Raw genomic sequence first — 12,037 nt, forward strand, 5'->3', positions numbered from 1 at the left:
CTGCTCTCGTTTCGGAGGAGGCGTCTAGTCTTCACCTCTATGAAACCCGCCGGTGGTGCGTTCCCGCGATATGCTGTGCAATGGCTATGTATGACCTTCGCCATCGACTCGGCTTCCATCCCTCCTCATCATTGTTGAGCAGAAACGTCATGAACAGCAGCTTGCCGAAAGTGGACAGAGGGAGGTGGCATGAGCAAAATGAATGTCATCCGTGGTAGCATGTATACATTCTTTTTTTTAATAAAAAACGTATCGTTCGCGAGATAATAATTTTTGATTCCTTCTAGTTTCAATTCGTAACCGCCGAAAACTTCGTGTACTTTTCTGGAACTTGGTATTCCCATGCTTGCGGATGACTAGTTTTCGGCAAATTGTCGCTGCACTTTAAAAACACTGTCACAGCAGCCACATGTTTTCATTTTCCTGCAATGCCTGCCTCGCAGCTGCAGCTGGCTTCTCCGATATGCCTGTTCGGTTGACAGCTGAGTAGAAAAAGGAATGCTGAGACACAAATCTGTGCGATGCATCGCCCAGACACTTCGCTTCCGTTTTCTGTGCAAAAGTATTTCACATGGCGCACATGTGCAGACTCAAAGTATTTGATGCATTTAACTATGTTTGAGCCACGACAAATACCTGTCAACCCCAAGGCAGCGTGAAATCAGGCTGCCATCAGCAGCGGCGCGCCGGCTCCTGTTGCCATGCCTGCTACGCTTCCCCTTGCAGACACCAAACTGACCGGTGGACGGCGGTGGTGGCGCTGACAGCACCGTCGGTTGAGGCTCCTGGCGGGTGCACGATTGTGTTACGTTACGTCGGGGCACAGTCACGCGGGAAGCCGCTTGTTGCCCGTTTCGCGTGCGTGCGTGTTTTTAAAGCATGTTGTAGGCGTTTGATCAGAACATTATCTACGTGTTAGAATGGTTACGGAACTCCGTTCATTCGAATACCATTGTTTAAAGAGCGCAAGAAGATAATCAGTGTTAAAGGACAAACGCAGGCCGATGGGCGGATATTGAACACGGATTTTTATCGTGCCTTGGTGAGAGGACGGATGGAGGTAAGTGATTTCCGAACCTGAAATGTGCAATGTGGACTGCCGCCTGAATAGTGTACCTTCATCAGAGTGACAGGCACCAATCGGCGATGTTTGATACGCGCATCTGTTGATGTCCTGCCTGATCTAGCCTCTACCAGAATGGCAGATGAAAACGTGGGTTTCTGACATGTTTTTCTGTAGAAAGTAAGACTTACAGACTTACATGACCATTTTAAAGCATTCAGAAATACTTGTCGTTAGAGGGATAAATATCAAAAGCAATTCTGCGGCAACTCGGCTATGTTCAACCCAGGGCATTCCAACTATATGCATTTCCGTGAACACTGCATTTTTCCTTTGTGAATAGCTTACACAGGAAAAAAATACACTGCTTAGATTGTTTTTGCATTGGCTTACCTTGCATAGGGTTACTTTGCACAATCACTTTGGTTCTGACTAGTGCGATTGGGCCAGTAGTGCGGTGAAAACGGCTTCGTCACGCATGTCTAGTAGCAGAAAAGATGCAACGTAATTCAAAGAAACGTTAAAGACAGTATATGTTAGGCTTGCACTTTTTGTGTAAATGTAGATTTCCAGCCCTGCAGTCCTTCATTTTGGTGTTTCTTTTCAGATTACAAATCTCCCACCAGACACAGCAATTCTGCAGGATGAACTGACCGTTAATGAACACGTGGAGTTCACGAAAAAAGAGAACAAGCGGCCCTCTCCTTATAACGCGAAGCTATCCGATTTGATGAAACAGACCAGTGCATCAAGGAGGCGGTTGATGAAAAATACGCAGCCATCAACAGCCGAAGTTATCGAAAAGTACCCTGCTCTATCGAATGTGGAAATGGTGAGCAGGATGCTACATTTACTCCTTTTCCGAATTCTTTCTCGCATGAATGCACATTTTCCTCATCCAGGGTACAGGTGAAAAACACCATCTAAGTTCCTTAACAGAAAAACACGACGGTTTGAAGCCGACTGGGCTCTTTCATTGTGTGACAATCAAGGCACAGCTTGGCTTTTTAAGCCGTTGTGTTGACGACCTCCGCGCCAATGGTCGCAAACCATGGATGTGCGAAGAGGGAAGGGTCTGGCAACCAGCATCGAACGTCTCCTCTCTCGGCCGAAGGACCGCCACCCTAAAGAAAATATTGAAAGCATGGTCTACAAAAAACTTCTGCTCGGTCTGCCCGCCTTCATACGAAAAACTTCGGGGAAAGCATGAAGCAACACAGACCGGACGTTTGACAAATGCATAGTCAGCCAGTGCGGTGTCCGAACACTGCAACAGATGGGGGTCACAAAATCTACTTCAATAGAACGGTTATAAAAGACAATGACACTAATATGGTCGGGGGGCTTTTACCTGAGTCGTGGCATATTCAGCAAACAACGGGGAACATTAATCGCTCTCTGGGGACCTTCCCTCTCCATACATCTATAGCTTACGGCCATTAACACGTAGGTGGTCAATACAAGGGCCTAAAAAATCAAGCTGCGCCTCGCCTGGAGTCACACCAAGAAGAAGCCAAGTCCGCTTCGAAATTTCGTGTTTTTCGGTTAAGGAACTTTGTTGGGGTTTACTACTATGTCTCTGTTACTACCTCGTGGTTTACTTCGGGGTTTACTTAGTCACATGTACCTTAAGGTAAATTTCCCAACCAGACAGACTTCTGTCAGATGTTTTCTTTTGTGTCTCGATTTATGTTTTGAATATTATCGATAAAAATATTGAGTTTATTAATTAAGTGAAACATTTTCTCATTCAAGCTTCATGAGGAGTTCACCGCAATGACAGGCATAAATGTGGTACCGAAGTTGTTGGCATTTATAAATCACTACGGAGCACGGTGCTTGGAGCTGGCCAGCGGTCGACGGTGTGCCAAAGAAACAGTCTCCGAGATAGAAGCACATCTCGAAAAATTGGAAGGAGGCACAAAAAGTGTATTTATACTTTTTCCATGTTCATATTCTTGCTCCGTGCTATAACAGAATTTTCGTTGACCGATTGCTTCACGATTGGTGTTCTACGCATATTGCCGATGCTTCTGAGGAGCAGCCCAGATTTCATAAAGGGCCGGTAAGTGTACTGCTTTAATATCCTTTCAATAGTTTACTCATAAAATTGGCACTAATTTTGACTCATGGTATTGGCGCAGGACACCTATTCCGCTCTTTCTTTGGAGACTTCGTAGCTGCATGAAGCCAAAGAAATCGTCGCCACTTTTGAGGCACTCAATGTGGATGCCATTGACCTTAAAGATGGTATTGCAGCTGTTATATAAATAGATTGGATTTTCGATATTAAGTACAGCAGCCACAACAAGAACACATTTGCTGTTTTATAACATTTTTGTGGCCTTCAAACATCCACCAGGACCCCGTTAGTACTGCGCACCATATCGTGCATTGAAGAGTGCTTGAAGAAGACTGCATAATGTAGATTTGGAGAAAAAATAAAAGTTCAGTCCGACCTGTACTATTTGAGTATATTTTTTCCTGGCTTTTAAACAGTGCAAATTTTAGTTCCTGATCAACATCCAGGAACCAACTACTGGCCCAATCTTCTTATGACAATGAGCACTAATTTGCTGAGAGTTGATTGGAGTATCTTGTGTAAAAAAAAGGCAACTGTTTTTTTTTTTCATTTTTCATTTTTCAGTTTGCGTGACGTGAAAACACCTTCTGCAGATACCACATCCATGGCATTTCGGCTAGGGCTATATGGGAGTGGAAATTTCCCTTTTTTGTTTAGAATATCACAGCGAAAATGCAGATATTTAGCAAAAATGTCATGAAGGATATTTTTTACGTGCAACATTAATACGCGTGTTGTGCTTGCGAAATGGAAGCCGGGGGTGATATGATGAAATATTTTATGCGAACAAAATTTATATGTACAGCCGTTTGAGATGCACCTACTCAGAAGTGTGCGCATAAATTGATTCGGTAGCATGCTGAAATTCTCCAGCAGAACGGAATAGAGCAAAAAATTTACTCCTCACCAAATGCAAAGTACCGAATATGAACCCATTGTAGTTATATGTATGGCTTGGTACAAAATGTACATCAGCAGAAGTGTCTGTGTATATTAATGGACTACAATTATGTGACTATGTGTAAAATTCTAAATGTAATACTGACTTTACCGATTTGTTAAACATATTCGTTATTCTTATTACTTGCAGAGCAAAAGGGGCCCTCCCTATCCATGTAATTCAGCTCAAGAGGCAGTTCTGATGTGAGCAGCAGGAATTTTAAAGTTTTATATGTATACATATTACTAGCTCAATCAGCTCCTGCCCTTTTAGCAACTGAAGTTAGTAACGGCAGGGTTAGTAACTTTTACTAACTTACCCGTTACTAACTGCACTTACTAACTCATTGGATTGCTACCCTATTAGTAACTGAAGTTAGCAACAGGAAGGTTAGTAACAGTTACTAACCTTCCCATTGCTAACTGCACTTACTAACAAGGTAGTAACATATGTGACAAGCAGTTGCTACCTTAAAGTTAGTAAAAATACTACCTTTTATCTAAGAGTGGTATACTGCGATGCATTCTTTAGAAGGGATGTTGCATTCGTAAACATTCGTCAACAATGAAGCATATGCATCTACAGTTAGAGTAAGTATTATATTTCTACATTGCGTCACGCTCTATGCATACGGCGGCAATTTTCCGTGCATTGTCGGGAGAGCTTCGGTCTTTGGCTACGTAATTGCTTCTGAAAATGCAATCTTCGCGCTATAGAGGGAGTCGGCCTCGAAAGGCTGAAATAGTGGCGCGCGCTAGTAGCTTCGCGAGCCTATCCGAGGCCTGAAATAGCTGTGCTGCTGGTGCTGTTGCTCAAGTGTTGAGAAAGTCGGTCATGCTTAATCATGTCGATGCTGGTCACTGCGTACAGGAAGTTTGCATGGGCAATTATTATTTTGCTATGTCGAACTCGCTCATTGCCTTGTCCGATGGAAGGTAGCTATTACCGTCCCAGGAAGAGGACTGCCACGACATCATGGCTCTGTGCGACATCAGACATTGCGGCGCGAAGGAAGATTCTGCGTGTTCTTTTCTTTCGCACGCAGGTTTCGTTTGAGGCAATTCCCATTGCAAGTAATTATTCCTAACTGCTATACACACCTCTAAGCGGAGCGCCCTTGTTTGGTGTAACAGTGGCAAAGTTTGTTTGCAATTGAAAACTGCATTTTATTGGTGCAACCCAAGGCCTTGAAGCGTTGTATTTGGACATATTTCCGGTATTAGTGGTGCGTTCTTTTCATCTTCAGCTATATAGTAATACAGCCTTGGTTTGCTGGGTTCTTGTTCTGATTGACTCACTGATTACTGCATCTGTGATAAAAATGAATATATAACAAGAATGAAAAGAAGCTGAATTGGTTATTTCTGTCAATGTAATAGAGTGCTAGGAATAAATTACTTATCAAATCCTTTTACAATTTAATGCTGCAAGAAACACTATGCAAGCTCGTTGCACCTCCGTAAGGGGAAACTACGGCAAATGTAAACACACTGCAGCTCTCGATGCATATATAAACACTGAAGAGTCGGCCACAAAAACAGCTCGGACTTTACAAAACTCTTTCGAGTTATTCAAAATGATCCGCTCAATGCAAGCCCTGCTGAGTTTTGCTCGTAATTCTCTCCCGAAGTCCTTGACATGAGCAGCGCACAGGGGACTATGCTGAGAGCATACCTGCTACTTCAAGGTAACTCGAAGCGGCTTTGACAGCTACTTCCTCTCATTGGGAATGCATAACCCTAATTTTCATGATTTGAGTGCACCCTCAATGGCTTAGAACGCATTGGTCATGCAATGTGCTAGATCAGGCAACCCTGTTGCTGAAATCACAGTGCTACATAGTCTGTTCCTAAATTGCGCCGGCTGAAAAAAAGAATACTTTCGTGACCTCAAAAGCCCACATAACCCGAATGAGGCACGGAGATTTCGAGATGCCTACACAAGATTTTTCTAACCGTAAATAAGTTTGTGGAGACGCAGGCACATATAGTAATCAAACAGAACCGATTGCAAGACAACTGTGCAGTAAATGAAGACCACACTGTGATCCGTAGAAGACTTGAAAATAAAAGGCAAGGCTGGCTTCGCTGCAGCCCAGACTGCTTACCGCAGGGAAACCAAACCACTTTGCTTAAAATGACGTACTTAGAGGCACCGGTACAGGACCATTAGTGTAAGGAGGGCATTTTGATGATTACTTGGAAAAGGAAAATGGCATGATGCGATTGAAAGAAAAGCATATGTATTGCACGGAAGTGCAATACCACTGTAATTTTTCAAACTTACACTCTGCACATTTTGTATCATCATCATCAGCAGCAGCAGCAGCAGCAGCCTGACTACCCACTGCAGGGCGAAGGCCTCTCCCATATTTCTCCACTCAACCCGGTTCTGTGCTAGCTGCATCCACTTGACCACCCAAAACTTCTTAACCTCATCTGCCCACCTAACTTTCTGCCGCCACCTGCTACGCTTTCCTTCTCTTGGAATACAGTTTGTTACCCTAAGCGATCATCGGTTATCCTCTCTTCGCACTGCATGTCCTGCCCATGCCCATTTCTTCTTAATGTCCACTAGAAGGTTGGTAAGTTGAGTTATTTCTCTGACCCCCTCTGCACGCTTCCTATCTCTCATGTTACCCCTACCATTTTTGTTCCATAGCCCTCTGGGTTGTCCTCAACTTAAGTAGAACTCTCTTGGTTAGCCTCCACAATTCAGCCCCATAGGTGAGTACAGGTGAAATGAAACTGTTGTATACTTTCCTCTTGAGCGATACCGGTAAGCTGCTACTCATAATCAGCGAGTGCTTGCCAAACGTGCTCCATCCCAATCTTATTCTTCTTGTTATTTCCGTTTCATGGTCCGGATCTGCGGTTACTACCTGTCCTAAGTAGACGTATTCGCCTACTACTTCCAGTACTTCGCTACCTAATGTAAACTGCTCTTTCTTCCCTAGGCCGTTGAACATTACGTGAGTCTTCTGCATATTGATTTTCAAGCCTACCTTTCTTCTTATCTTTTCTAGGTCATCAATCATTATTTGCAGCTCATCACCCGAGTTGCTTAGCAAGGCAATGTCATCAGAAAATCGCAGATTACTGAGGTATTCTCCATCTACCCTCATCCCTAACTGCTCCCATTCCAAGTCTCTGAATACTTCCTCTAAGCAAGCTGTGAATAGTACGGGGGAGATAGTGTCTCCTTGCCTAACACCTTTCTTTATGGGATTTTTGTTACTTTCTTTATGGAGAACTATGGTTGCTGTGCAGCCACTATATATATCTTCCAGCACTTTCACGTACGGCTCGTCTACACCCTGATTTCGCAGTGCCTGCCTCACCGCCGATGTTTCTACTGAGTCAAATGCTTTTTCGTAATGAATGAATGCTATGTATAAGGGCTGGTTATATTCTGAGCATTTTTCTATCACCTTATTGATGGTATGGACATGATTGATAGTAGAGTACCGTTTCCGAAAACCTGCTTGATCCTTTGTTTGATTGCAGTCTAATGTTGTCCTGATTATATTAGCGATTACCTTAGTAAATACTTTACACGTAACTGACAGTAAGCTGATTGGTCTGTATTTTTAAGGTCCTTAGAGTCCCCTTTCTTATGAATGAGGATAATGTTCGCGTTCTTCCATGGTTCCGGTACCATCGATGACACCAGGCACTGCGTATACAGGGTGGCCAGTTTTTCTAGCACGATATCCCCCCCATCTTTTAGCAAATCTGTAGTTATCTGATCCTCTCCAGCTGATTTCCACCTTTTCATAGTTTGTAATGCTTTCTTGACCTCGTCCTTCGTCACTGGTGGAACGTCTGACTGCTTTTCCCTACCGCCAATCTCGTTACGGTCCTCACCACTTTGGCTGCTGTAGAGATCTGTATAGATCTCCTCGGCTACATTGACTATCGTGTCCATATTCGTGGCAACGTTGACCGCCTTGTCCCTTGTCGCATACTTCTGGTGTTTGCCTATGCCCAATTTATTCTTTACTGCTTTAAGGCTTCCCCCATTCTTTACAGCATGCTCAATTTTCTCCATCTTATACTTTCTTATATCGGCCACCTTGCGCTTATTGATTAGTTTTGATATCTCGGCCAATTCGATCTGGTCTGTTGGATTGGAAGCTTTCATACTCTGGCGTTTCTTAATCAATCGTTTGTCTCCTTAGACAGCTTACCGGTATCCTCTCTAACTATCCTACCGCCTACTTCTACCACACACTCAGTAATGATATCTCTGAAATTATTGTTCATTGCTTCTAGGGTAATGTCGTCTTCCTCGGTTAGAGCCGAATACCTATTCTGTAGCGAGATCCTGAATTCTTCTGCCCTCCTCCTCACCGCTAATTCGTTGATGTGTTTCTTTCTTACTAATCTGTTGCGTTCCTTCTTCAGATTTAGACTACTTCGGGACCTCACCTTCCTGTGGTCACTGCATCGCACTTTCCCGATTACCTCTACATCTTGCACAATGGCGGTTGTTGAACACATTATGAAGTCAATTTCATTTTTAGTCTCTCCGTCAGGACTTTTACATGTCCATTTCCGGTTCTTTCGTTTGCTGAAGAAGGTATTCATGATTCTTAAGTTATTGCACTCTGCAAACTCAACTAGTAACTCTCCCTTGCTATTCCTAGAACCAATGCCATAGTCACCTACTGCCTGGTCTCTTGCCTGCTTTTTCCCTACCTTGTCATTGAAGTCGCCCATCAGTACAGTGTACTGCGTCTTTATTTTCGCATTCCCGATTCTACATCTTCGTAGAAGCTTTCAATTGCCTGCTCATCATAACTACATGTAGGTGCACAGGCCTGTACAACCTTCAGTTTATACCGCTTATTAAGCCTAATTACGATGACTGCCACCCTGTCATTAATACTATAGAATTCATCTATATTACCCGCTATATACGTATTGACAAGGAAACCTACTCCTAGTTGTCGCCTCTCTCATACGCCTCGATAACACACTACATGCCCATCATTCAGTACAGTATATGCCTCATTCGGCCTCCTAACCTCACTAAGCCCTATGACATCCCATTTCATACCTTCTAGTTCCTCTAACAGAACTGCTAAGCTAGCTTCACTAGCTAGGGTTCTAACGTTAAACGAGGGTCAGTTTCCAATGGCGACCTGTCCAGCGGAGCCAGAAGTTCTTAGCACCCCCTGCTGAGTCACAGGTCTGACCGCCACCGTGGTCAGTTGTTCCGCAGCCGCTGGTGACTGAGAGCCGGGGTTTTATGGAGCTTATCATGAGAAGTTGTGGCCAATTACTGCACCAGGGTGGCCAACTCCTGTTTTGGTGAGGGAGTGCGTTGCCGAAGTATATATACACCACATAAGGTGGTGAACTCCTGTTTTGGTGAGGGAGTACGTTGCCGAAGTGTATACAAAATATACATTTTGTATATACACCACATAAGGTCGTCAGATTGTAAGTGGCAAGATATAACAGCTTCTAGAGCTGGCTGATTCCTAAGATAGAATGGATTTATTTCAGGTTGTAAGTAAAAGAACTGGTGCAGACACTCAAAGATTCTTCTTAAGTACACAACGTATTGCCAAAGTTCAGAAATGTAATCTTTCGAACCCCTTGCTGTTCAAATTTAGAACTTTAGCTGTTTGCGGGTTTGAAATGAAAATCCCTACCTGAATATTTATGTACCTTGCACTATTTTTTTCTACCATTGTAGTATTGTTGATTTCAGGTGCCAAAACTGGGAAGTGCAATGTTTTATTTATTTTAATGTGTTTTATTTGCAACCAAACATGTATTAACCTACTATAAAATAATTACTACTGTCCTCCTCACTGTAGACCTCATACCACATAGCAAAAAGTTCTGCAAACTAAATGCCAGGCAGGTGCAGATTGGATTGGTTTCATTACAAGTCTTAATTGTGAAAACAATTGGTGAAAGCACTCACAGATCCCTGTTAAGAAGACAGAAGGTAACGCCAGTGGTTTAGTAGTGCAACTTTCTTTTAATGCTCATATTTTTCCAACCTCTAGTACAATGCAAATTCTAAAGTATCATTATTTGAGACAACAACCTGTACCTGAGAGGTTATATGCCTTGTAAAATTATTTTCACCATTGCCTTACTGTGGACTTTAAATGGCAAAGCTTGGCATTATTAGCCATTGCAATTTTCGGTTTAATAAGATATGCTATGCGAATGTGTGCTCAAATATTTATTAACCGACTCTAGAAGAATTGTAAATGTTTACCTCATTGGTTTCAGGCCTCATGCCAGAGAGTACAAACTTCTCACAAAAATGAGATATATGCAGAGTCAGCATTACACTGATGTGAAGAAAGAAAGTGAAAGTTCATACAACTTAATTGGCATGACCATTTTAGCTTCTGTTTCCACTTATGTGAGCTTTGATGACAAATATCAAGTTAAATAAAAATGCATCAAATATATTCGGATGCTCTTTACCATTACACGAGCCCCTTAAAGATGGGTTTCTGCATGTTTGCAAGGGCACAGTACGTCGTCACAATTTTTTCAACATGGTTTCTCAGCTCATAAGAGAACTTTGCACTGATGATGTTAGAAAACATTTATATTTTGAATGCAGCATTCCATATGCAGACCGTGTGAAGTATTTTGCAGGTGTTCTCCCCTTCGTATGTTGTAAACTGTTGATCATTCATGCAAATGTGGAATTGCCAGTGTAACATGCCATGTGTCTAACTCTGTTGTAATGTGGGGCAGCGCTTTATCTACCATGACAAGATCACCAGGTTCAAATGAGGGTTGGAGCCGAAAGCTTACCGTCATGTATGTGCCACATGACTGCCGACCAAATGCAGCTGAAAAAAATGATATAGAAGCCCTGAGTGCGGTGCCAATAAAAAAAATTTGACTGAAATTACTTTTACATCCACTTCAACATAGTACCTGTTCCTTATCCCTTTCTGGCTTTTCCATAGAACTTTCAGTGCAGAATATAGTGAATCAGCAGTAGGGTAGGTTTCCTAAATAAAGCAGCCGTAGTTTTCTGAACAAGGTCCCTAGAAGAAAAGGTGTCGAGGATCCCATAAAAAGTGCGGGAATCCGCAGTGCGGTGCACACAAAAGGGAACGCCCGGTGCGGCAAATGTCAGCCTATCCTTCAACTTCATGAGGAAAAGCTAAGAAGCAAGAATTCTGTGATCTCGCTACATTTACTTGCACAGATAAAACACAAGTAAGTTAACTGAAAAAGTCATTAAGTGCTGTGGTTTCTTTTGCTCCCTGTAAAACCACTCATCTTGCAGTACCATGCTTGCAGAGTAAAGTGGAAAATACATGTTACAGCCACAATAGTCTCTCAGCAAAAACATTTGATGGCAGTGATTGATAAAAGCCGGGTGTTATATTGGCACAGGGAGGTAAGCATAATGAATAAAAGCAGAAAAAAAGAAAAAAAGAAAATAAGGAAGAAGTGTCTTCCTACTAATGTGGCTTAGCATCACTCCTCTAAAAATCTCGCTCCTCTAAAAAGCTCCGAACCTCCTCGTGTCGTCAGGTTGCGAGACCTTGAGAGCGTGGTACCCATACATAATTGCAGCTGAGCTGGGCACTGAGGCTATGCCAAGTGCTTCCGTTGCCATGCTGGCAGAGGTAGCTTCGCCGGCGTCGCTTGCGGCAATGCCTACTCCCGCAATGAACATCTCAACCTGAAGCTCTGCCCAAGTCCAGCTTTGTGCTCCCGGTTCATCAAAAATTGCGTCCATCCCGCCTGCCCAAAATGCCCAACAGTCCGTAAGTGATCTGTACCCTGGGCGAACCACGGCATTGACAACGAGATGAGTACCCAACCCTATGACATGAGTAGGCGTGCTCTCCAATGTACTTATCGGCACCACAATCCGTGTCAATAAGCCTCCACTCCTCTCACAAACGTCCTTTGAAAGGCGATCAAACAAATTCGTCTTCGGCAAATGA

At 43.1% G+C, this 12,037-nt stretch overlaps 1 pseudogene; it reads left to right on the plus strand.

Annotated features, from left to right (window-relative positions):
• The first annotated feature begins 1,728 nt into the window (after nucleotides 1-1,728).
• On the plus strand, nucleotides 1,729-3,516 carry LOC146177301 (uncharacterized; annotated as a pseudogene).
• Nucleotides 3,517-12,037: the final 8,521 nt, after the last annotated feature.

The sequence above is a fragment of the Amblyomma maculatum genome, chromosome 10 (genome assembly GCF_055883805.1).
Source record: "Amblyomma maculatum isolate TAMU_Amacu chromosome 10, ASM5588380v1, whole genome shotgun sequence".
Lineage (NCBI taxonomy): Eukaryota > Metazoa > Arthropoda > Arachnida > Ixodida > Ixodidae > Amblyomma > Amblyomma maculatum.